This window comes from Melanotaenia boesemani, chromosome 5 (assembly GCF_017639745.1).
Source record: "Melanotaenia boesemani isolate fMelBoe1 chromosome 5, fMelBoe1.pri, whole genome shotgun sequence".
NCBI classification, from domain to species: domain Eukaryota; kingdom Metazoa; phylum Chordata; class Actinopteri; order Atheriniformes; family Melanotaeniidae; genus Melanotaenia; species Melanotaenia boesemani.
Window position 1 is genome coordinate 8,495,823 of NC_055686.1, and position 26,291 is coordinate 8,522,113.

General features: G+C 38.8%; 3 long non-coding RNA genes across 3 annotated transcripts in view; 2 read left to right on the plus strand and 1 right to left on the minus strand.

The window, feature by feature from the left end:
- LOC121640227 overlaps positions 1-16,404 on the plus strand; it is a 46,271-nt gene extending 29,867 nt beyond the window's left edge. Inside the window, exon 4 of the long non-coding RNA XR_006010412.1 lies at positions 16,235-16,404. This is a non-coding gene — a long non-coding RNA (uncharacterized LOC121640227). The remainder of the gene's footprint in view (positions 1-16,234) is intronic.
- On the plus strand, positions 1,736-9,412 carry LOC121640234. Its single transcript, XR_006010418.1, has 3 exons — positions 1,736-1,747; positions 7,313-7,316; positions 8,870-9,412. It is a non-coding gene; the product is annotated as an uncharacterized LOC121640234 (long non-coding RNA).
- Positions 8,445-25,652, minus strand: LOC121640231. Its single transcript, XR_006010416.1, has 3 exons — positions 25,642-25,652; positions 14,068-14,074; positions 8,445-8,681 (listed from the first exon to the last, which is right to left on the minus strand). It is a non-coding gene; the product is annotated as an uncharacterized LOC121640231 (long non-coding RNA).
- Between the last annotated feature and the right edge of the window lie 639 nt (positions 25,653-26,291).

The window sequence follows — 26,291 nt, forward strand, 5'->3', positions numbered from 1 at the left end:
AATTTCTGACTACATGTATAGTTTGTGTTGAGTGCTTTTTATTTTCTATGTTATGATGAAAATGATCCGCCATGATTTTAACTCTAAATTTTTTTTTAATTTTGATTCGTGTGTTGGTGTAGGTGAGGGCGATGATGGAAGCCTCCCCTGCTTTACTGGTTATGACCTTTGAGACATCTGGAAAGAAGATGGCTGATGAGAGGAGAAGGCTTGGACTTTCCATACTCAATCAGGTTTCACAGTCACTGTTAATATTCTTTACATCTGGTAAACCAGATCACCAGAGTTGGTACAGATTCTAAAAAGCTAAAAAAGAACAGCAGTTTCTCGTCATGCTGTACAGACACCATCTATTGCAAGAAAGCAGTGTGGAGGAGATGAATGGAGATTAAACAGGCAGCGGTTTGAATATGTTTTATTGAAGAAAGAAGCCTATAGAGCAGTCATACTCATTGCACGGCTCGGGAGCCACATGCGGCTCGTCATGCTTTGATTGGCAGCTCCTCCAAAAATTCAACAAAACCTGTGTAGCTGAAGTGCTGCTGCAGAGATGGGTCACTAGTGGTTGTTGCTCTGAGTTTTGGGAAGTGGATGAGTTCTCTGTCAGGTATCCACAGAGCAGTTATTTTGTTTTGGAATGCTCTGATTACCTTCACCATGTCACTGGGAAGCTTGTCTCTCCCTTGGAGCTGCAAGTTGAGAGTGTTCAGGTGACAGGTGATGTCACCTGAACACCAGCTGCACGATCCAATCTGGGTCTTTCAACTCTGGCTGGTGTTTCCCTTTGCTGTCCAAGAAAGTGCAAATTTCAGGAAGGAGGCTTAGAAATTGCTCCAGCACCTTTCCACGGGACAACCATCTTACTTCACTGTGCATCACTAAATCTCTGTACTATGTGTCATAGTCTTCAATTAACTGCCTGGAGAGAAGTTATTTTATGGATATTAGGGATGAAATTAGTGGTGCAGTTATTTGGGTGTGGGATCTGAATGCTCATGGTGAGTTGTGGGGGAGTAGGCTGACTGACGGGAATGGTCGAATGGTGCAGGATTAATGGATTTATATAACTTAGTTGTTTTAAATGATGGGTGGCCTACAAAGTTTGGGGTTGGTCAGATGTGCTCATCCTCCATTGATATTAGCCTCGTCGGAGCTTGCCTTGGTTGGGAGTTGGGATGTGCTGGAGCGTAGCACAATGGGAAGTGATCATGATTATCAGTGATTTAATTAACAGAGGGGGAACTTTTTGGAGTACAGGGGAGCTGTTTACAGGGAGCTGTGTACTATAGACAGTAATTTGGGTGTGGGTCAATGGAATGAGTCCCTTGCTGCGGCCATATGGTTGGCTGCAGTTAGGGTTATTCCCAAGAAGAATGTCTGTAGAAGAAGTGTAATAGTTCCCTGGTGGAACGAGGATTGTAATGAGGCTGTCCGGGCTAGGAAAAGAGCTTTTAGGAAATTCAGGAAGTATCCTACGGACCACTGTATTACTGAATACAGGAGATTGGGAGCTAAAGCTAGACGTATCATTAAAGAAGCAAAGAAGCTAGGGTGGAGGTCTTATTGTGAAAAACACCTGCTAGAGTTCTCTGGAATTTGGTACATAAAATGACTGGAAAACAAAAACAGATGTTAGTTCTTGTCCTTCAGTGTGAAACTGGACAAACGGTGAGTAAACGAGATAAGGCCAGTGTGTTGGTGAGACAGTTTCAGAAGGTGCCTTGTTCTAGTAATTCAACTGTGGAAAGTAGGAGAAAAGAGGAAATTGTGGCACAGAACCTGGTTAAGCAGGAATTCAGTGTGGATATCTCGGGTTTGATTGTTTTCATCTTTCTGGATGAACTAAAAAGAACAATAAGGCAGGGGAAAAATACCTCCCCAGGAACGGATGGGTTACGATGTCAGCTGTTCAAACAAGCAGGGCAAATCTTGTTGGTACAACTTTTGCAATGTGTAACACGGAGTGGACAGATGGCTGTCTACCAGTCAGACAGTCCTATGCCATCCAGTCAATCACCATTATGTTGTCCTCCGTTCCGTTTTGTTTTGTTTTCTACTTATTGTTTTTAACCGTTTTAATGTTTGTTTTGTACTTATTGTTTTTAACAATTTTAATGTTCTTTGTACAGTGTCCTTGGGTGTTTTGAAAGGTGCTTTTAAATAAAATGTATAATTTTTATTACCAAAAAAATGGAAGCATACCACTATTATCCCGATTGTTAAACTGGGGAAAAAGGCTAGCGATCCGGGTTCTTATAGGCCAATAGCCCTGACTTCAGTTATGTGTAAAATAATGGAGCACATGGTTACTCACAGGTTAGTTCAGCACTTGGAGAAGAGTGGGTATTTTGTGCCTTACCAAAAAGGATTTAGGGATTTAGGCAAGGTAGATCGACTATGGATGCTGTCTTGATGACATGCTATGGAGGGATGGGCTGTTGATTGTACTGTGTGATGCTGGGATTTGTGGGAGAATGTTTAATTGGATCACGGACTTTTTGAGTAATAGGACAATACAAGTGAGGGTGGCAAAGGTACTCTCTGAGGAGGTTGAGGTTGAAAATGGTACCCCCCAAGGGAGTGTCATTAGCCCTGTTTTGTTTAATGTTCTGATAAATGGTATGTTCAGTGGTGTAGGGACAGGGTAACAAGTCTAAGTTCATGGTGTTTGGGCATAAGTTTGTTTGGGATGTAGGTTTGAAGATTTATGGTGTGGATCTTGAGAGAGTTAAGCAGATCAAATTTCTGGGGATGTGGCTAGATGAGAGATTAACTTTTGGAGGCTCACATTGAGAAACTTTGTGTGAAGTGTGGAAGGATTATTAATGTCCTTTGATGTCTAACAGGGTCTGACTGGGGAGCTAGTGCTGAGGTACTGCTGATGATATACAGGGCCAGTATAAGATCTGTCTTAGATTATGGCTGTGCAGCTTATGGGTGGGCTGCTCCGTCTGTGTTAAAAAAAACTAGATGTAATTCAGTCAAAGGCTTTGAGAGTGTGCAGCGGAGCTTTTATTACCACACCAATTTCAGCGCTGGGAAGAACTGGAAGAACTCCCATTGAGCCTTAGAAGGTATCAGTTAGGTTTGCAGTATCTCATGAAAAGCAGAGGACGGGATGAGACCAATCCGGTTAAATCTCTGTGGAGTCAGCACTGGGAGTTCCTGGGTACTGCTAAGAAAGCCTATACAAACTTTTGAGAGCAGCTGAAGGGTGTTGCTAAGGAAGCAGGTGTTGGTGATCTGGTTGTGTGTCCTCCGGTTTGCTGGTCCACTGTTCCATCATGGCTGGGACCAGTTCCCGTTGTTGATTTGCATCTACTCCACAGCGACAGGAGAGTTACTTCAAGGGATGTGGTAGAACTGACTCAATCACAGCTGGAGCGATGCTGGAAGGGGCACTTACAGATTTTTACAGATGGATCGAAGGATCCAGTAAGTAATAGAATGGCTTTTAGATTTTTTATACCTGGAAAAGGGGATGGAAAGGGGGTTAGACTCCCTGATTGTATGTCTGAGTTTACAGTAGAGTTGATCACGCTTTTAAGGGCAGTCTGGTGGGTTGAGGAACTTCGACAGTGTCAATCTGTAGTGACAGTGTCAATCTGTAGTGACAGTGTCAATCTGTAGTGACAGTGTCAATCTGTGCAATTCAGGAATGAAACTTTAAGACCAGATCTGACATACTTTTGGAAATTTGTCAATCACTGTACAGAGTGAACTGAGCAGGGTGTGAGGTGGGGTTTCTGTGGGTACTGGCGCATGTGGGGATAACTAGGAATGAACGCGCTGATCGTTTGGTGAAAGAAGTACTGGGAGATGTAAGTGTAGGATTTTCTTTAAAATATGGGTCCTCAGAGTGTAAGTCACTTCTCACTAGGTTTCTGCGTGAGAAGTGGCAAAGGTTGTGAGAGAAGGAAGGAAAAGGCAGAGCTTTTTTTGCAGTGCAGATGAAACCGAGGACCACTAAAAGCTGGGTTATTGACAAGCAGAGAGATTCAGTAGTCCTGACTAGGTTGAGACTTGGTCACTGTGGACTTAGGAGTGGGCTGGCCTTAATAGGTAAGCATCCAGATGGTAACTGTGTCTTTGGCTGTGCAGAAACAGTTAAACATGTTCTTATGGATTGCAAAAAGTATACCTGGCAAAGGTGGAGAATGTTTAGAGAGCTGTGAGCACTTGGCATGACAGTTTTTAGTGTACAGTCATTGCTGCAACTGGATGGTTGGGATAAACTCAAAAAAGTGGTGGATTTTTTGCCTTGGACTACTATTTATAAGCGGATCTAGGCTGTGGATGTGTCTGTATGTACTTGGATAGTTTTTTTTTTTTTTTTTTTTTTTTTTTGTGGCAGCTCTGACCAGTGGATGGCAGCAATATGCCATAGTCGCGTCTAGTCTGCCTAATCCAATGAAAAAGAAGAAGAATAATATTCTCTGTCAGACCTTGATGTTAGCACCTACAAGGACTTGCCCTCTCTCCCTTCCCGGCTCCATGGTTCCAGGATATTCTGTCTACTCCAAAGTACCGTAAGACTATTCCTCCTGGTTTCCGTGTTTAAATAAAGTCTGTTTAATCCATCTCCTGTCTCCAAGGGGTCCATACATAATAGTAAATCTTTGAACATGTCCATATTTAATTATTTATAAATACAGATGTTAGATTTATATTAGGGTATTATTTTAGTATTAATGTCGTTTGAAATTGATAATTATAATTTAAAATGTGTGTATGTGTGATTATTGCAAAACCCAAGTAAATATAAGTAAATTATAAAACACTAATGCTGGTACATGTGCTAATAATGCCATGATTTAAAAGGAAAAAAAAACATTTCAATGTTACATGTTTGATTTAGACAAAAATTACTCTTATCGCTTTACCATTAAAAATCTGGAAAACTACAAACTCAAAGTGTTTCATATTATTTGTGCAAGTAGCTGATAAATTAATAAGTCCAGAAAAACAAGTTTCATGGATGACTTATGGAAGAAAAATATTTTTTTTCCACTACAAAGTTAGTCAAAATTAGATGAAAATGCAAAGTATTACTATCTGTAAGGGAGTTTGGTAATGGATTACTGGAAAGCTACACATTAGAAGTGTTTCATAATAATATATTATTAGTATTAAGTCTAGCAGTACATGTTTTGTGGACTATTTATTAAAGAAATGTTTTAATGTACATTAGAATTAGATGAAAATGCTTCTTTTGCTATCTGTAAGGATTTTAACACTGAATTACTCAAAAAGTTGACAGTAAAAGTACTTCACAGTGTTTATGCAAGTAGTCAATGAAGTATTGAGTACAGTAGTATAGGTTTTATAAACTACTTTCTGCTGTTTGGAGCGGGCGGTTTCCTGGCATATCGCAAAATTCGGACACTGCCGGCAGTCACTGGCAAGCTGCCGGATTTCTGTGCGGGTGTGTGCCGAGCTACGAACAATCAGGCTGTGGCGGTACAGGAGCTGAATCGTAAACTGGAGGCTATTCCAGTTCTGGATGGCAAACTGGTTGCGATTTCTGGGCTTGTACGTGAGGTGGTCACCAACTTGGAGAAGTTGTCAGCTCGGCTGGATGGAAATTGACCCAAAATTCGGATGATTGGAGTCGCCAGTGGGACCACTGTAGAGACTCAAGGCAGACGAAACAGCTCTGGCCTGAACCAAAACAAATGCTGTTATCAAATTTGGCTCCCTGTGCTGGCCTTGAATGGCTGGTTGAAAGCTCCCTGGAATGTTTTGTTGATGGACGCTCAGTCCCCCACCCTCCCCTCACCCTCTTCACGGGCGATGGACTTCAACCTGGATCAGCCCTCAAGGATGCCCCACTATCATCAGGTGGCAGAGACTGTGAGGGAGAACTGGGACAAAGTTCATATGCCCACTTCTACGCACACACATACATGCACCACACTCAAGTACACAACTACAGATACATTTCCCCGTGATTCACTGCCTTGGCTCCTTCCCCACCTCCCTCCACTCCCGGGCGGCAGGTTGATTGGACTGCGCTCGTGTCAGCTGCGTCCGCACTTGCTGTGATGGGAGACCCTCCCCCCCCCCCCCACCACGCGTTTTTGATGTTGTGATTGTCTGAGTTATGTTCTTTATGTACTGAGGAGTGTTTTTTTGTATCTCTATAATGGGCCCTTAGGCCCAGGGTGGAGATGCATTTTTTTTATCCTCTCCAGCTGCATCTTATCCCCCGAATGTTATCTTTTCCTTCTTATCTAATACACAGGCGCGCCGTCAGTGGCTGCGGCCTCAGTATGCCTGATCCTGTTTGTGCCTACATGTTGTTGCTGTCTAGTCTTGGACGGGTTGTACTGGAACAAATTTCGTTGTACCTGTGTTCTGCACTGTGTATAATGACAAATAAATCTCTTGAATCTTGAATCTTGAATCTACTTATGGAACTTATGGAAGCATTGTTGTCTAACTTCAAAGTTGGACAACAATGCTTCTTTTAGCTAGCTGTAAAGAACTTTGACAGTGAATTACTCCAAAACTGCAAAGTAAAAGTGTTTCATATTAGTTGTGTAAGAAATTTGAACGCCTTGTTTGTTTTAAATATTTTAAATAATTTAAACATGGACCCTTGAACCAGTCAAAGAAGAATTTCTGTCACCACTTGGGACAGACAATAAACATCTGTCTGTCTGTCTGATATAAAAGATACTAAATCCAGCAGAACAGGTTTTGTAAACTATTTATTGAAGAAACTTTGCTCATTATCTAAATAGAAGGAATTTTGGCATTGAAATACTCAAAAACTACACAGTAAAAGTAGTTAATGGTATTTGTGCCAGTAATATATGAAGTACTAAGTCCAGTAACACATGTTAGTGCAAACTGCAGAACCTTGTGTACAACCTGCAAATGTGTCACTGGCTAAAAATAAATAGTTCATTCCTCAAAAGCAAAAATTTATGTCAATGAAACTGTCAAAGCCATCAAAATGAAAACTCTTATCACCACAAACTAGGTACTCAAATGACTTAGTTATATTTTAATTATGACAGTCTAATCTCTTAAGTGTTTTTAATTACAAAAAACTTGCTGAAAATGCCCAAGACAGCACTAGGCAAGGCAAGGCAGTTTATTTGTATAGCACATTTCATGTACAGGACAATTCAAAGTGCTTTACATAAAACAAAGACATTACAGATATTTAGAATAGTAAAAGGCATCAACTCATAATCAACACATAATCACAATAAAATAATAAATTACATTAAAATGATTAAAAGCAAGATAAGTTAAAAAAAAAGGTACCGTGCAGATTTCATGCATAGGCGCATGAGAAAAGAAAAGTTTTTAACCTGGATTTAAAAATGTCTACATTTGGGGAAAGTTTAATCTCCACTGGCAGTTTGTTCCATTTGTTTGCAGCATAACAGCTAAATGCTGCTTCTCCATGTTTAGTCTGGACTCTGGCCTGGACTAGTTGACCAGAGTCTTTGGATCTAAGAGCTCTGCTAGGTTTATATTCTTTGAACATATCACAGATGTATTCTGGGCCTAAACCATTCTGGGATTTGTAAATGATCAGAAGGGTTTTAAAATCTATTCTGTGACTGACTGGAAGCCAGTGTAAAGATTTTAAAACTGGTGTGATGTGTTCAGATCTCTTAGTCCTGGTTAAAACTCTAGCAGCAGCGTTCTGGATGAGCTGCAGATGTTTAATGCTCTTTTTAGGAAGTCCTGTTAAAAGACCATTACAGTAATCCAGTCTACTGGAGATGAACGCATGGATGAGTTTCTCTTGGTCTTTCTGGGAGACTAAACTTTTAATTCTGTTGATGTTTCTGAGCTGGTAAAAAGCTGTCTTAGTGACAGCTTTGATGTGGCAGCTGAAAGTCAGATCTGAGTCTATCAACACTCCCAGGTTACGAACTTGGTTGGTAATTTTAAGAGCCCGAGTCTCCAGGTGTTTGCCAATGCTGACCCTCTTCTCTTTGCTACCAAACAGACTAGACACTAGATGTACAGCCATTTCAAAACTATAGTAAAGTTACGCATTTCTGTTGTTAGTATAACTAAATACATGACACAGAATACCTTTTTTCACATTTTCACTTCATACAATGTTTGCCATCTTACTGTAATTTGTTCACAGCATCATGCAAATAAGCTCTTCAGTTACTTATATACAACAAACTTACAGTAAAGTAAGTAGTAACTTGGTAGAGTGGTGCACGACTGTAAACAATATACTAACAATACAAACATGTACAGTACATTATATGTAAATACAGTACATATTAACCTATGTTACTGAACATGCTAAATCACTCCTGTGCATCAAGACTTTCTTGTCTGTCTGGTCCAATATTTTCATCGCCGTCCCCATTAGATACCAAAACCAACTCTATTGAATTTAGTAAAAGCTAAAGGTCAGCTAAGAGAAATTATTCAATTTAGGAGACATTTTCAGAAAAAAAAAATAGTTATAAAATTTGCTTGACAGATTTTGACAACCAGTTCAACAATTCTGTATGTAATGACTCAAACAATGAAATGAGGACTATTAATTTTATATGGAATGACTATTCAGCGTTCACAAGTATAGTTAATTTTGACTGACATGACATTAACAAATGATAATGTTATAAAACAGCAGAAAGTTGTATGAAAGCAATTGATGCATGTCCAAAAGCATTTGCAGTTTGTTGGAACTGCTACTATGATGTGCACAAATGACTAAATGTTGTGGAGGTTGAACTAACTGTTGTGCAAATGTAAATAGTGATGAGAGAAATGCACCAAAGTGACTGAGAAAAACTGTAACATCAGTGTTAATGTGCCACTCACAGCAGAAAATTTAAACATTTTCATTTCACTAGTTTACTTTATGGTTCCTCAGAGTAAATTACACTTTAAGTTGCTTACATTATCATGTCTGCAGGTCACTAACTGCACTTGAAGGGAGCAAAGATGAAACTCACATCCTCACTCAGAGGGACATGATGTGTTGAGGTGTGACCAGTTACAGCTGCTGGATTTTGGCAAACTGTGGTTTTATGGATGAAGAGACCTGCAGTGACGTTTGAAGGAAGGTTTACTGTGTTGATAAAACGCTGGAAGCTTCAGATGCAGCAGCACAGCGACACCTGCTGGTTTCCATCACTTACAGCAGCTCTTCATCACTGATGCTGAAGCATTTCAACACCTTACCAAATTTCATCATTTTCAATGTAAAAGTTTTCATCCTAAAGTATAAAATACTTTAGTCCAGACACAGTTAATGTAAATGTATTCATTTAGATATAAAAACTGTTTAATTGCCATATTTTTCATTCCTGACTTGATTAAATCAAACTGACATGATGAATTATTAATATTCTTCATTTAACTGCAGTTCTGACGTAACATCTTCAGGTAGGAACTGCAGTAAAATTACTTTTTGATTTGCAATTTTATTAACCCTGTGAGGAAAATCCTAAATCCTCAAAACTTCATTTGTTCAAACCATCAATGAAGAGGCACATGTCCAAATGAAATTAGTTTCAGTGTCTTTATTAACCTGCTATTCAGAAAGAACATGAGCACATTAAGAAAGTGGTGCTACACACACATTTAAAAGAAACTGGAAAAGCAAACAGAAAAATTTAGGGAATATACAATTAATACTGTTTTTAGATCCTTGTACAATCAATCAATCTTGACAAGTGGGGGTGTCAGGATGGGGTATATCACACACACACACACACACACACACACACACACACACACACACACACACATATATATATATATATATATATATATATATATATATATATATATATATATATATATATATATACATATATGGTGAGGTGGTTGGGTAAACTAGAGCAGGGATCCTCAGTCCTGGTCCTGGAGGGCTGCCGACCTGCAGGTTTTAGAAGTTTCCTGCTACAACACACCTGATTCAAATAAATGGATAAAACCTCTGCACAAGTCTGAATCTGAATCAACTGTGTTGCAGAGGGAAACCATCTAAATCTTGCAGGACGCCGGCCCTCCAGGACCAGGATTGAGGATCCCCACTGTAGGGGGTCCAGATCTCACACGCTACATAACAGCCAAGACCAAGATCTTCATCACTTCATCTCATGGGGCATGAGGGTAATATAGATGGGTAGTCCTTCAGTGCAGATGGGGACAGTTTACTGGGGACTGGAACAAGACTGGAGTTCTTCCACAGGAGTATAAAAGAGGTTCTGAGGAACTGGAAACAGCTGGCTGGCACAGGTCTTTAGAAGTCTGGGACTGATGGCATCTGGGCCAGCAGCTTTGGATTGGTTGAGTCTCTCCAGCTTTTACTATTTTTATCAGAGAATTTAGTCTTGTCACCGATTATTGCTAATAGAGGAAAGAAGGCGGGTGATAAAATATCTATCTAGGTTCTAAGTTCTTGTTCTAACCTATGAGCTGTTGGTAGAAACCAAAAGAACAAGATTTCTGAAATGAGTTTACCTGTCTCTTGCTTAGAGATGAGGTGAATAATAATAATAATAATAATAATAATAATAATAATAATAACTTTATTTGTATAGCACTTTTCGAAAAAAAAGTTACAAAGTGCTTCACAGCATTTAAGAACACATAAACAAAGATAAAACAATAAAACATGAATTCAAAAGAGACAATAAAATTAATTAATAAAAACAAATTCACAATAGGAAAGCCATTCTATAAAAGTAAGTTTTTAATTTAGTTTTAAACGTGCTTACAGTGTTGGCTGCCCTGAGCTCCTCAGGCAGAGAGTTCCAAAGTTTAGGAGCGCTGACTGAGAAGGCCCGGTCTCCTCTAGTGAGGAGACGGGAGGGGGGCACAGTCAGGAGGCTCTGACCTGAGGAGCGCAGGCACCGACCCGGGACATAGGGGGAGAGCATGTCACAAATATAGGTGGGGGCTACACCATGGAGGGCTTTAACACTAGAAGTCCCAGGAATTTTGATATCTCCCTAAAGTCCCAGAGAAGGGTCGAAAGACCTTTAGTCCAAACTGACGACTCTGCTGGCAAAAATTAGCATCTCTTCATTTGTAAATGCAGCCATTACCTGAGGAATGCACCCATTGCATCCAGCCCCTCCTTGTTACCTTGAAACGTCTGGTAAATTCTGTGGCAGTGGGGGATGGTGGGCTGAGGGGGATAAATAGTAGCTAGCTTCACCTCCAACAAATAGAAGGAAGCAAAATGCAGAGGCGGCTTACAACTCAGCAGGCATTGGACCTGATCCTCAACGATACAAACCCTTGTGACTCAGATGGAGAAGAGATACAAATTCAGCTGGATTCGGACTCTGACTCTGAGCAGTCTTCAGGTAAGATTTGAAACTATTATTGAACTTTTTGGTATGACAAATTTCTTTCTTTCTGCTTTGTCCTGTACTGTGAGTTGCAACACTGGAATTTCTCCATTTTTGTACAAATAAAGGATTTTTTTAATCTTATTTCCAAAACATCCTATTTTCGTCCTCTGAAATTGTGAAATTGTTTACCTTGCAGATGATGAGACTGCTCCACTGCCAGAAAAGAGGGCTCGGTTGGGAAGTGAGAGGACAGAGATGGCTAAAGATGGCACAGTGTGGCATGAAGAACAGCTGGGGACATGTCTCAATTTCACCCCAATAGAACCATACGGCACAGATGGAGAGCCAACTGCTAAGGCCAGAAGAAGTATCCGGACTCGTCTTCAAAGCTTCTTCTGTTTTATAACACTTGAAATGCTTCGTAGCATTCAAGAATGGACCATTCAGCATGCACGGCAAAAGGAGCAGGCAGAATGGTTCATGAACCTCCCAGAACTAATGGCATTTATTGCAATTATTATCTTGCGGGGGGTGAAGAAAGTTCCATCACTACGTGACAATTGGTCAGCAGAGCTGGGAAACCCACGAATCATTGCTACTATGGCCCGAAACCGCTTCCAAAACATCATGCAACACCTACGCTTTGATAACATGTTCACACGCAGTGAGCGAGTGGAGACAAATAAGTTTGCTGCAATTTCTAATCTGTGGGAATCTTTTGTCAATAACTGCATCAGATCTTATAACCCTGGTCGACACATCACTATTGATGAACAGCTTTTCCCGACAAAGACTCGCTGCAGTTTTCTGCAGTACATTGCAACAAAACCGGACAAATTTGGCATAAAACCGGACAAATTTGGCATTAAGTTTTGGCTGGCTTGTGACTTGAAATCAAAGTACATTTGCAATATCCTGCCATATCTTGGCAAGGACCCCAGTCGTCCCAGTGGAGAGAGACTCTCTGAGAGTGTAGTGATGAGGCTGATGGAGCCGTTCATGGATAAGGGCAGAACTGTAACAACAGACAATTTTTTTACATCGCTGTCCCTTGCGCAACGACTGCTTAGCCGGAAAACCACCATCCTTGGCACAGTCAACAAGATTCGCCGGGAAATTCCTCAGTCAACTAGACAGAAGGACCACACTAAATTCACCACTCGAGTGTTTTCCACCACTGGTGCAACACTCACAGTATATGCGCCGAAACGGAAAAAGACTGTCTATCTTCTCAGCAGCATGCACAATGTGGTTGAGACTGAGAATACCACCAAAAGGAAGCCAAACACTGTCACACAATACAACACCACAAAGTGTGGTGTGGATGTGATGGACCAGATGGTGCGGGAGTACAGCATGCGTGCAGGAACACGGAGATGGCCAGTCGCCGTGTTCTACAACATGATCGACATGGCGGCACTGAACGCTCATGTTCTTCATAAGGAATGCACCGGAGTGCAGGAGAGAAGAGTGGACTTCCTGGTTGAGCTCGCGAAAGAGTTGGCCAACTCTCATGTGAGTCAGAAGAAGGCACATAAGGAGCAACTGCTTCAGCAGCAACCTCCCACACCTAGCCCTGGGAAAAGGGCAAAATGTCAGGTCAACCATCGATGCAAGAACAATTGCGCAACTGTAAGATGTGTTGACTGCTACAAATACACATGTGGCAAATGCAGGATGGAGATACCATGGAAGTGCCAAGCATGTTTGGACTTAGCACAGACGGACTGCTGAAAGAGCAGAAAAGCCATTCACACAAGGGCATGCCACTGTAGCCTTGTGTAAATATTTGTGAAATTGTTTCATTACTTGCATTATTTTAACTGTTTTGTTGTTTTTTTTATGACAAAAATAAAAAGCATTGGAAAAAATTCACAGTTGTTCTTTTATATCTTTGTCATGTTGACATTTATGCCCTCTTGACTTAGACACTAATGCTTCTGGACATTTTACTCACAGACCCTGCCTGTACCACCACAATCAAAAAATGTTCATTTTAAATATTCAAAATTGTTCATTGCTTGGGCTTTTTGGACATAAGGTACATGAACATTGGGTTAGAAAGTTTGAAAAATTGGTCAAAAATTCTGAAAAATTTGTATTTTTTCATTTGTATGAAAAGAGGAGAGCTGGACCTTTTAAAGTGATTTTTTAAAAAAATATGAATTCATCATTTTGTCATATCATTCTAAATTGTTTGCTTTTTTATTGAAGGCCCACAATGATTATCTTTTTTTTTTCTTCTAAAAGCACACAAACGTGTCGAGGAGGTATATATCATATATCATATCAAATATATTTTTAATTATTTGAAATATACTAGAATGCAGGAAAACCTTTCTGAATCTGTTTGAGGTCTACTCCAATCTCATACTCAGGGGACCAAGCAGTGTCTCAAGCCAAGCTTTGGGCAAAAGTTGACAGTCCGGTTTCAAGAGTCTACAGTGTCTCCCCTAAGTATGCGCCCTCCTGGGGTGTGCCAGTAATTGACTCGTCTACAAACAAAAGAAGCTGTTCGCAGCTTAAGACAGGATTTTAGCTAAAATCCTACTGGTCAATCGACCCATCTCTGGGTTGTAAAGGTAGAAAGGTCCATTGACCCCTCTCTGGGACTTCTAGTGTTAAAAGTAATTAATTTTAAAATCAATTCTAAAATTGACTGGTAACCAGTGTAGGGAAGCTAAGATAGGGGTGATGTGTTCATGTTTTTTAGTGCCTGTTAAAAGTCTTGCTGCAGAGTTTTGGACCAGCTGGAGACGACTGAGCAACTTCAGACCTAAACCTGCGTATAGTGCATTGCAATAGTCCAACCGGGAGGAAACTAGTGCGTGTATCACCTTTTCCAGGTCAGACTGGGAAATAAAATGTTTGATCTTGGCTATATTACAAATCTGATAAAAACAAGATTGGACAACCTTTGTAATCTGAAGGCTAAAATCAAATTGTGAATCTAAAATAACCCCCAGGTTACGGGCAGATGGTTTTTACCAGATTGGATAAACTACCAAGAGAAGTGAGATTTTGAGTGACTTGAGATGGACCGAATAGAATTATTTCTGTTTTTGATTCATTGAGTTCTAAAAAATTTTGGGACATCCAGACCTTTATGTCGGAAAGACAGTTAAAATTGCGAGTGAATGATTCAGGGTCGTTCATAGCCAGCGGGATGTATAGTTGTGTGTTGTCTGCATATAGGTGGAAATTTATATTGTGGTTTTGAATGATTTGACCTATGGGAAGCATGTAAATGGAAAATAAAATAGGTCCAAGGATGGAACCTTGTGGAGCACTGTATGATAGGAGGGCCGAGGAAGATGAAAACTCTCCAAGTACTACAGAGAATGACCGGGATGAAAGGTAAGAGGAAAACCAAGATAATGCAGAGTCAGTAATGCCAATAAAATTTCTAAGACGCTTTAACAGAGTGGCGTGGTCAACTGTATCAAATGCTGAACTTAAATCAAGTAAAATTAAAATTGAACATAGACCAGTATCAGCGGCTAAGAGCAGGTCATTGGTGACTTTTATAGGGGCAGTTTCGGTACTGTGGTGTGAGCGAAAGCCGGATTGAAACTTTTCGAACATATTGTTATTGTTCATGTGCTCGGTCAGCTGGGTGGCAACAGTCTTTTCTAAAAGTTTGGCTAAAAAAGGCTAATTTGATATAGGTCTGAAATTGTTCAGGTCCAGGGGATTAGGTGAGGGTTTTTTTAGAATCGGTCTAACTACAGCACTCTTTAGACCAGGGGGGACACAACCAGACGACAATGAACTGTTAATAATAGAGAGGATGAGGGGACCCACGGTGTCGAAGATGCCCCTCAAAGATCTAGTGGGCAGAATGTTTAACTTGCAGGATTTGCATGCTGAATAAGCTCCTTTAAGTTGGATAAAGAAATTTGTTTAAAATGTGTCAGTGAGGATCCAGGTTGGTTCAGGACATCAAAGCTGCCAGGGGCAGGTGGAATGTTATTCCTAATGTTGGCAATTTTATTAACAAAATGAATGAAAAACTGCTCACATTTTGCAGCAGAAACATCGATAGGAGGGGTAGGAGAGCAAGTAACTAGGTTTATTGTTTTAAACAATATTCTAAAGTTGTTGCTGTTTGAGATTAACTCTGAGAGATACAATTTGCGTGCTTCATCCACTTCCAATTGGTAGGCAAGCACATGGTGAAGGTGAAGTCACCATGAAGTGATAAAGTCTCTAAGCTGGCCTGGTAACTCCTTAGGATTCCCCTGGTTCTTTTTTCTTTCTTTCTCTCTGTTTTTATCTGAGCTCAAATCTACCCCCTAAAAGACAAAAAACTTCTTTTGCATTAGGTGGATGAGTAACAGAAAAAAAAATCCAGATGTTTATTCAGTGTCGTCTGGTTTCACTTTGATCGTCGTCCTCCTGTCTGTCTTGTCCCACTTCTACATCTGTAACACAACACAAAATAATGTATCTTTAAATGAAAATTGCAATTTTTTTATGCAGTATGATTAAAAAAAAGTGTTACACTATCAGTTTTAATTAATTTATAGTTTTACTTTTTGAGCAAAGAAAAACAAAAGGAAAATCAGGCTGAAAAGGGAAAAACAATCTAATGTGGAGGGTGAGATCTCTGGTCTAATATTAATTTCAGGATGTAGCGTACAGCTCGGTAAAATAACATTCGTAACTGAAAACATTCTTTACTATACTGCAAACAGAACTACAGCATCAAAGTTGTATTACTCCGTCTCTGTTGTACTCAGTGAGTACTCTGTAGAGCTGCTCCACAAACATCTGGGGAGATCTTTGTCTGCATCACTATTAGTCCCTGGATTCTGGACATTTACTCATTGTAGACGTGAAGTCCTCAGAAAAGTGTTTAATACAGTCTCAGAGCTCATGTTAATGTTAGTTTGAGCCAGGAGGGTCCACTACTGATTTCATTACAGAGAGGAGGAAGCTCCATCTGAACATCAGCTTTTCAGCTGGTTCTGTGTAAAAAAACTCATCCAGCCCATTAAGCTGCACCTTATTACTCAATGAATCACTATTCTGAGATTAGAGAAGTTCTTCTATCAGGAGAATATTTTAATCAGATTCCAGATCCATTTTATCAAAAAGAAAACAAGTCATGCATTAAAATCCTGTTTCTTTCAATTAATTTATGTATTCATTTATTTATTTTTGGTAGTAAAGAAATAAAACAGATATGCCTAAATATTACCTTGATGCCGAAACAATTTTCCAGAAGATCTCTACATGTCTGTAGAACAGCTTCATGCCTCCGTTGTTCCAAACGTCTCACTGCAGTAAACAACAAACACAAAGACATGATGGTTCAGTTCTTCTCTAAGGCCTCGTCCACGTTTGCAGGATTATTTTTCTGCATTTGCATCTTTCGTCCACATGTAAACACAGTTTTGCTAAACTGCAAACAAACTTTTCAGAAAACACCGTCCATGGTGAAGATTTTCACATGATCCATCTGTGTGTTTAAGTGTGGACAGAATAACCAACATCTCTGGTTCAGAGTCAGAGCGTCCACCTCCACCTGTGTCTTGTTCACATGGCAACAGCAGACGTAGCAAAGATGGTGCTGGCTGTAATCATGCTAGCACTGTAAATATACTGAAGAACAAAAGCTTCACAAAACCAGATTTAACAGAAATATTTCTTTTTTATTTGTCCTCTGATTGGCCATCATGGCTTCAGAGATGGAGCCAAATCTCCATCTTCTGGTTTGGTTTCTGGTGGAGTTTCAGGTGTTTCTGTGTCTCGATGTGGACAGAGACTTTTATGTAAATAACACCAGAAGGATGTGTTTTATAAAATAAGTGTGTGTGTGTCAGCTTTAGTTGTTGAAAACATTAGACTGAAGCAGCAGAATAAAAGGAGAATAAAATGTGAGTCTGGTCTCAGATCAGTCTGACACACACCAGAGGAAGAAAAACTACTTCCTGTCTAGAAGATGAAGCCACAGCAGATCAAGTTGTTCATGTTAATCTCAGAAACCTGCGTTCAGCTGAGTGATGTGTAGATTTGATCATATTTTAACACAGAATGAGTTTTTTCTAAAAGAGCTGAAGTGGTCGTTATCAGTAAATTATAATTAGGGATTTTCAGAAGATTAAACCAGAGCAGGTTTGCTGTTCACTAATTACACTGCATGTAAACAACATGACGCACATTTTATTTCTTTTTTACTCTTTTATATGTTAAAACCAACAATGACAGAGAGATGAAGGTTCCTTCTCTGTGTCAACAAGCCGTCACTCTCACAGTCGTGGGTCAGATTATTGATTGATTAGTGATTAGATCTTTGAATTTGTGTCCGAGTGTGAAAACAAAGTTTTGTGTTCTGTGATTATTTTACATTTTACTAAATGAAAACTATCAGATTTTTCCAGTTAAACATTCGTCATTAATACAAGATTAATTTTATGTTTCTGACTCTTTTCTTTAACAATGACTCTGAATTACTGATTTACAAGACTGATCTATAAACATGTAACTTGGTTCATTTATTGTACGTTGGTGTCATTTAACACTTATTTTGTTTGTTTTTCTGCTACTACAACAAATCTTACTATTATCACTTCTTGTTAAAAGACTCTTGTGTTGAACTGATCTATTAATACTTAATCTATAGAAACTAATGAACACATTTAATTCTGTTTAACTTCATCTGAAAGTGTAGAAGGAAAGAATCTGCTGGAAATGAAAAGAGGAGAAATTTATGACTCACGTTTGTAATAAACTAAACCAGCAATGAGAACAAGAACAACAGCAACAATAAGACCAGTAAGTCCTGCAAAACAGAGAAAAAATATCAGAAAACAAGTAAAAACATACTTTAATTTCAAATTGATAATGTTAATAAAAACAACAATAATATACAATAAAACTTTAACTCAGAGTAATTATAATCTAATCAATAATATAACTGGAAGTTATTTTAACTTTTAACTAAAAAACTTTATTCCTGCTGATGGAGAGAAAATATATTAAACTGTGAATATTATACTTTTTATTTTTCTGTTAGAAGTTGAGAGACTTTATTTACCGATCAGATAAGTCATGTCCGATGAAGGTGGAGTCCAAGAGCAGATTTCATCCGCTGTTCAACAAAGAAACGCAGTCGTTCAGTGTTCACACCGTCCGACACCGAGAACAGTTCCTGAATGGTATCTAGGAGCCGTTTGTTGGGTTATTTATATCCCACTTGAAGTATGTGTGCACTTGCGCAGTGACACCACCGGTGATTGTGGGTGGCACCGTGGGTGTGTTGAGGTTATTAATGAGTGCGCTCACCTGTGTTGGTTTGGGGCCTGGGGCATGGAGACAGGGAGAGCTTGAGGTGAAACTTTCTATTAACCGTCATTGTTGTTATCATTGTCACTGTCATTGTATATTATTAACATCAGTTAAATGCGTTATTTTGATACAACCTTACACAAAGTAGTGTATGCTTCTTGAGTCTTAAGATTGTGATGTGGATGTAAAACAATAAAGCATTATGACATGTGAACTGGTTTAGCGTGACGCGTTTTGGACAAACCTCCAGTATCAGCCTGTCGCGGCGTTTTAAGGTTAAGGTTAAAGTTGGTGCGCCGCAATAGTATCCTATGCTTTCACTTTTGACTTTGTGTGTGTGTTTTTTTTTTTTTTTTTTTTTTACTTGTCCATTTAACATCATTGTCTATCCTTTTTGTTTCATACATTTATTTGTATATATAACATGTATTCTGTACAAATACAGCTGTATCATCTTTTCTTGTTTATTGAGGTAAATTTGGAAATTACAGTGTGTGTATATGTTAAATTATGTCATGTTTATTTGTCCATGAGTATTGGATGAATCACTAATGTGCAATGAAGTGTCTAATTTGCAAATATATTCTCACCATAAACAGATAGGTATCCACACACTGTGTATGAAAGGGTGGAGGGTGGATGGGGCACAAAATTATGTTTTAGGAGAAATTAACACCTGATTACACATTTAGCCTAATCTTCAGGAACTTTGCTCATCTGCTTTTTAACATGTATCTCTTCAGTCCATTTTTGTTGACTAACCAGTCCTAACCAGTTCATTAATGCACACCTTGCTTTAATGTCCCACAAGACATTTCCGTAAGGTTGACGTTTGGACTTTAGATCAACATCTTGGCCGTTTCTAAATATACCTACTTGTTTGTAGCTACTTGTGAAATGTCATCAGTTCAGACTCTATAGCAAGCCGTTTTAACATTTAATAGCTAAACTTGACTATCAGGAATTAACATTATAGAAATCAATAATTTAATTTTTACTAGTCGTAATTATAACTAGTAACCTGAACAACATGAAGAGGCTGAGATGTTACCAACAGAAGGTCGTGGTAATAACTCAGCTGTCTCTGTTTCATTTATCAGATACAGAAGTGGGAAAGCAAGGAAAAGAGGGATTTAATTTCAGTTTTTGTATTACTTATAATAAGGTGGATCTGATCAAAAATCCCCCTGATGGAAGAAATGCTCTTTGGAAACCAGAATCTCAGATCAGATCAGTGAGTCATTGAGTCATAAGGAGCAACTTACTGGCTGGATGCTTTGTTACACAGAACCAACAGAACAGCTGATGTTTAAAACGCTGCTTCTTCTTCTTTGCTATGAAATCAGTTATAGTAGATCTGCCTGACCCAAACTAGCGGTCAGTGAAACAGCATTAAACTACTAAAGATCAACTCTGAGACTGTGTGTGTTTTTTTGGAGGACTTCATGTCTCCATAGAGGAAACATCCAGAATCCAGGGACTGATAGAGACTGTTATGGGTGCTGCTCATTGCAGACAGCTGTGATGTCTTTTCGGAGTGGTTGGACCTGACGCACCCCCGGTATCTTCCATGCTGATTGGCTCATCATCCAGCCAATCATACTGCAGCTCGAGGGAGTCCAGGAAATAAAGGACTGCTGCAGAGCTTCATTCGGGAGCGAGAAGCTGGACAGCACATGCTGCTTCACCTCACCTTGGCAGAGTTATGGCTGCGTTGCTTTACTGTCTGTTCGTTGTGCTAAATGGTAGAATTTTGTGTAGTAGACCATTAAGTATTTACAACAGGGTTAAACTTGTCTCTAAAGATACAAGTTCATACTGTTATAAAAAAAAGTCAAACACATGGAACATTTTATTAAAGTTTCTGGCTGAAAAACACTTTTGTTTAACATTTGATTTCCTTTGAATAGAATGACTATGGGAATAACAACAACAGGAATAACAATAACATGCTAACTCTGCCGACCACGCTATGAAACTAGAAGTTAGGAGGACCCAAGCAGTATACCCAATAAAGTAAAGAGTCATAGCAAAAAGAAACATAAATTCACATAACATGTAATAATGACCCACTGGAAAAAAACATTAGCTTATGTTTGGAGGTAACGATGTTGCATAAATGAAAAAGTTCCTTTCTCTAAGTACCACAGTAGACAAAACTGAACTTACCTTTGTTTTTGTAAAAGATGCCACATGTGACCATCCACATTTTAGAAAAGCTATAGACATTTCCTCTGAGACCGAAAATAGATTGTGGACTAAATTAAATCAAATCTATTAACTTCTTATATTGTTTGATATCCAAAAATAAGTTGTTATACAAATCATTTTAATCACACTACTTCATGTAAATTGGAGGATAACTGGATGAAGCTTTGTAAAATGTTAAAAAAAAAGTCTGAATTTCAGACCCCAGTCCTGTAGGTTTTAGAAGTTTCACTGCTCCAGCACACCTAGTTTAAATTATATGGATATCCTAGGTTCTCCCAAAGCATGTCAACCCATTAATCTAAATAAGGTGTGCTGCAGCAGGAAACATCCAAAACCTGCAGGACAACAAGAACCAACTTTGAAAACCACAACTTAATGTAAACTTTATTTGTTTGTAGCAATGCTTTGCCTAAACATTCTTTCAAATAATTAGTAGTCATTGTTTATGTCTGGAAACATCAATTTAACATTATTATACAGTAAAAATACATGCAGACAATGAGACTTAATGAACCCTGAAACTGTTCCTAAAACAAAAAGCATAAAAACATAAAACTGAGGTATTTCAGTGTTTGCTGGCAAATCTATTTAAAATTGATCATTCAAGTTATATCTTGAGCAGGCAGATGGTTCACGCTCCAGAATACATGAGAAAGAAATAGGAATAGAGGTGAATAGTAAACTCTTTAGATAGCTTTAAAATAATACTAGCTTATCAGTAAAAACCTACTTTGAATGTGAACTGTACTTACGATCTTGTAACTTCAGTTTCTACAAATATGCAACAGGTTTGTATTCTTGTTTGATTGAAAACACAGCAGAAACTAGAAATAAATAATTAATTGCTTTGTTGTAAATTGTTCATGAACTTAAGCATTAACAAGAATGGAAACCCTTCACTGCCATCATACGTGCTAGTTGCCGCTCATAATTGGAATGCAATGTTTTGTGGAATTTTGTGTAATTATTTTATGCTGTTACAGTATATACTCATAAAAAAATAACTTCCCATTGCAAAAAAAATATTTTTGTTTTCATAATGAGAGAAGATAAAACTTTACAACAAACATTAAGCAGTAAACTAAAAAACAGCTACATTTTTTTTAACCAACCTTTCAGTATGAAGGCTGGCTAAAATAGCCTGGTTCAATTCTTCATCATCAGAAGATACATCCGACAGTGCAGCCATCACTGATAGGTAGCTGTCATAGTTAGCAGACTGCTGATGTGTTGAGGTGGAAGCTGAATGACTTGACTTGAATGCAGCATGAACTAAAAGTATTTTGGCAAGTAAGAACCAGAGACGGCTCTGATGGATCAAGTAAAGACGTCCCTTGAAAAGATGGAAGTAGAAGGCTGACTGGTGGAAAGACATCTTGGTCTTTTCCCATGTTTGTCTGACATCGGTGTGGGCTGAGTGTCAGGACATTGGTCTTTTTGTTTTTCCTTACTTGCTGTCACTTGTTCTATTTGTGGTTGAACTGTTGCAGCTGGTCTTGCCTCCCACTATGAAATAGTCGCTGACTTGGTCTGTCTCAGTCTGTGTGAGACTCTCTGTTGTTTCCTTCGTGATGACATCTGTGTTTCGGAACCTTTTTTGTTTCTGTGGGAAAATATGATCTCTGCTGGAAAGTACCGGTCATTTCCTTTTTCCCTTTCGAATCCAACTTCTTTTTTTCTGCTCATACACAATGTATTCTGAACCAATTTTTTTCATTTTTGATGGATCTGGCCTCTTATCAGTGAATATGTAATACGGGGTCTCCCCCGTTCTCTTGCAGTAACATCTGTTTCTTATTACTGCTGCCATCCTGGCTGCGTAAGGCCACAACTCTTTTGGTAAACCAGACTCGATTAGCACGTATCTGACCATTTCGAACAGTGTTCGCCAATTTCTTTCTGCAGTCCCATTTTAAAGGGGTGAGTACGGGGATTCAGACAGATATCTTCTCAGAGTCGTGCTGGACTTTAGCATGAAGCAACTCTCCAGAGTTTTCTTTCAGAACAACACAGACTGAACATCTTAACTTAGATGTTGTAGTTCTTTCTGCAGTACATTACAGAACTGTAAGCTGCTTCCTGACATTTAATATTAGAATCAGACCCGAGTAACTCTTTACATTAGATTATTTTTCCTTCTCAGCCTGATGGTTCTTTTATTCAATAAGTAAAGCTATTAATTAATTAAACTTATTTTTATCAAACCGCATTAAAGAAAAAAAGCAATGATTACTGAAAATAACTTCTTTTGTTTTGTGTTTTAGGTACACAGGATGTACAAGGCTGGAAGCAGGACAAGAACCAGGAAGAGGATTCTTTAAATGAGCCGAACTAAGACAACGATTAAACATCCTTTTGATCTGTTACTCAGCCACTCAGTGGAGAGAAAGTTGGGTTTTATTTAATTATTTGTCACTTTTAGTCCACATTTTCCTGCTTTTTGCATAGTGACTTTCAGTGATCAAACCAATTAGTGTTTCCTGTTTTAACACTGACAAAATACATTATGTTTGTCTGGAACGTGGTGCTGGTAGCCGACTGATGGACTAATGGAAAAAGAGAGGAAAGGGAAGCAGAAAGAGAACTTATATATATAAAAAAGGAGGTGCTTGAAGAGGAGGCGGGAAATGCCGGAATATTTTTCAAATCCTCCACCAGCAGTGGTGTCCAGTCACCTGCGACATCAGGTGACTTAACGTTTAATAAATGACAGATGCGGGAGGGGAACAACGTGTTGTTGGGGGCAAACTTTTATCTGAACATGATCACTGGTTGAAATTCTCCATGAACCCTTTTATGTAGCTGTAATAATGAGCTGGTAGGCCTCCTATCTAAACTTAATTCTACTGTAAATGTTGCACTGGTTTGTTGTTTTATTATTAAACCACATCAGCCCAAACACACAACTACAAATGGATATGCTACCGTTTATATACACTAGCTCATATTTAGGGTTTCCTGGTATAACCTGAATAAAATAAAATAGTCAATTATTTGTGTTGTAGGCCTATTAAACTGACAGGTGGAGATTTTAATACTTGGCTGCTTAGCTACAGTCTAACAGTCTGTCCACATCCACTACTTATATATACAAGTTTGGTAAAGCTGCATTTATTTATTTGAAAATACAAATTTCAGCACTTTATTTTCTGTTTGTGCAAGTAATATATGAAGTACTAAGTCCAGTAACACATGTTAGTGCAAACCTCGTGCATAACCTGCAAAAGTGTCACTGGCTAAAAGTAGATAGTTCATTCCTCGAAAGCAAGAATTTATGTCAGTGAAACTGTCGGAGCCATCAAAATGAAAAGTCCTGTCACCACTGAGTACGAACTAGATACTCAAATGACTTAGTCATGTTTTCATTATGACAGTCTGATCTCTTAAGTGTCTTTATTTACAAAAAAGTCAGATCTCAGACACTTGCTGAAAATGCCCAAGACAGCACTACACACTAGATGTACAGCCATTTGAAAACTATAGTAAAGTTACACATTTCTGTTAGTATTGTAGCTGAATACATGACACAGAATACATTTTTTTCACATTTTCACTTCACACAATGTTTGCCATCTTACTGTAATTTGTTCACAGCATCATGCAACAAAAGCTCTTCAGTCAGTTATATACAACAAACTTACAGTAAAGTAAGTATTAACTTGGTAGAGTGGTGCACAACTGTAAACAATATATTAACAGTACAAACATGTACAGTACATTATATGTTAATACAGGACATATTACCCTATGTTACTGAACATGCTAGACGTTCTTGTCTGTCTGGTCACATATTTTCATTGGATATCAAAACCACCTCTTTTGTATTTAGTGAACACTAAAGGTCAGCTGAGAGAAATGATTCAATTTAAGACATTTTCAGAAAAAAAAATTGCTCACTCAGAGGGACATGATGTCTTGAGGTGTTACACGTTACTCACAGCTGCTGGATTTTGGCAAACTGTGGTTTAACCTGCAGTGACATTTGAAGGAAGGTTGTTGTAGAAAAATTACCAAGAGTCTAGAATGAGTAAAAGTATATAAGGTTTATTTACAGGAGAAGTATTGAATAAAGAATTACTTGCAAGTAAGAGAGTGATCGTCCCGACTCGCATGAAGTCGGGAGAGACTGATGATTCATCAGAGAGAAACTTATTTTATTCAGCTGGTCCCCAGCTGAAGGTCAAACAGCAAAATAATAAATGAGGAATAAAAGACTGAGCGGCGCCACTTTCTTCCAGCTTTCAGACAAAGCCCACATACCACAACAAGCTAATATCCCAAACAACTATTGCTATCTAGCAGGTCGAAAACCAGTCTCAACTCTGCCAGAGCTCTGGGATGAAAGTGGTCAGTCTGACCTCACACACGCCTACACAAAGAAAACTGTAACTTCAGTATTCTGTAGAATGAGAACACACAATATGAAAATGTAAAAGTGAATGGATTAACAATATTAAATTAATAAAGAAACTGAATATACATGTGATTATTATGAGTATATATGAGTGATTACCATGTGTTACCATGTACCATTCGGAATTTCTTTCACCTCGTTTTACTATTAATCACACAAAACACAAAGAAATTTACCATGACATCTTCAAACAACAGAATGCCACTGTTATAATCACATCAAGAGCCAAATGCACCCAAATAAAAACAAAACAAAACAAAACTCATAATCAACACAAGGGGGAAATGAAGGAAGGATAAGAGCTGCTGGTTTAGAAAATATACACTGACACACCATAACATTACACTGAGGTTCAGAAAACATTATCATCACTGTTAAAACCAGTAAACTAATATCATCATAAGTACAAGACATCACCTGTATGAGGTCCCGAAAATAATATAAAACAGCTGAAATGTATTTAGAAGTATCAGGAATCCAAATACAACACTCAGCACCTGTTACCTGACAGGCTCCGCCCAGGTCAGCGAGGAGGAATCCAGAGCCATCCCATTCTCCAGGGACGACACACAGAGCCTTAAGCTCAGGGGTCAGGGACTCAAAACCAGATGAAACTGGTACAAAGAGATTCTCAAGTTCAATAGCCAACTGATCTATGTGAAAAGCATTACGACCATAACAGTGATCATACCACCTAGAAACTTAGACCATGGAGCCGACCTCTCCCTCTTATGGAGGACAGAGTGATGCCTGCAGGAATAGAGCAATAGTTAAATTAGAGGCCACATGTGCATAAGGAATGAGGAAGGCTAAGTAAGAAATACCACACCAGTTACCTGAAAGGAAGAGACAGGCAAGAACGGTGACCACAAACCTACACAACAGCTGTGGGACGGCCAGAACCCCGAGAAGGTGTGTGTGAAACAGCATATACATACCATGAAGACCCAAAGAAGTAAAATGCACATCATACAAGCACAGCAGCAGGACTATATCAGACATGTGACATGGAAATCTGTTTTCACAATTTTCAGGAAATAATATTACAGCGTGAGGAAGTCCTAAGA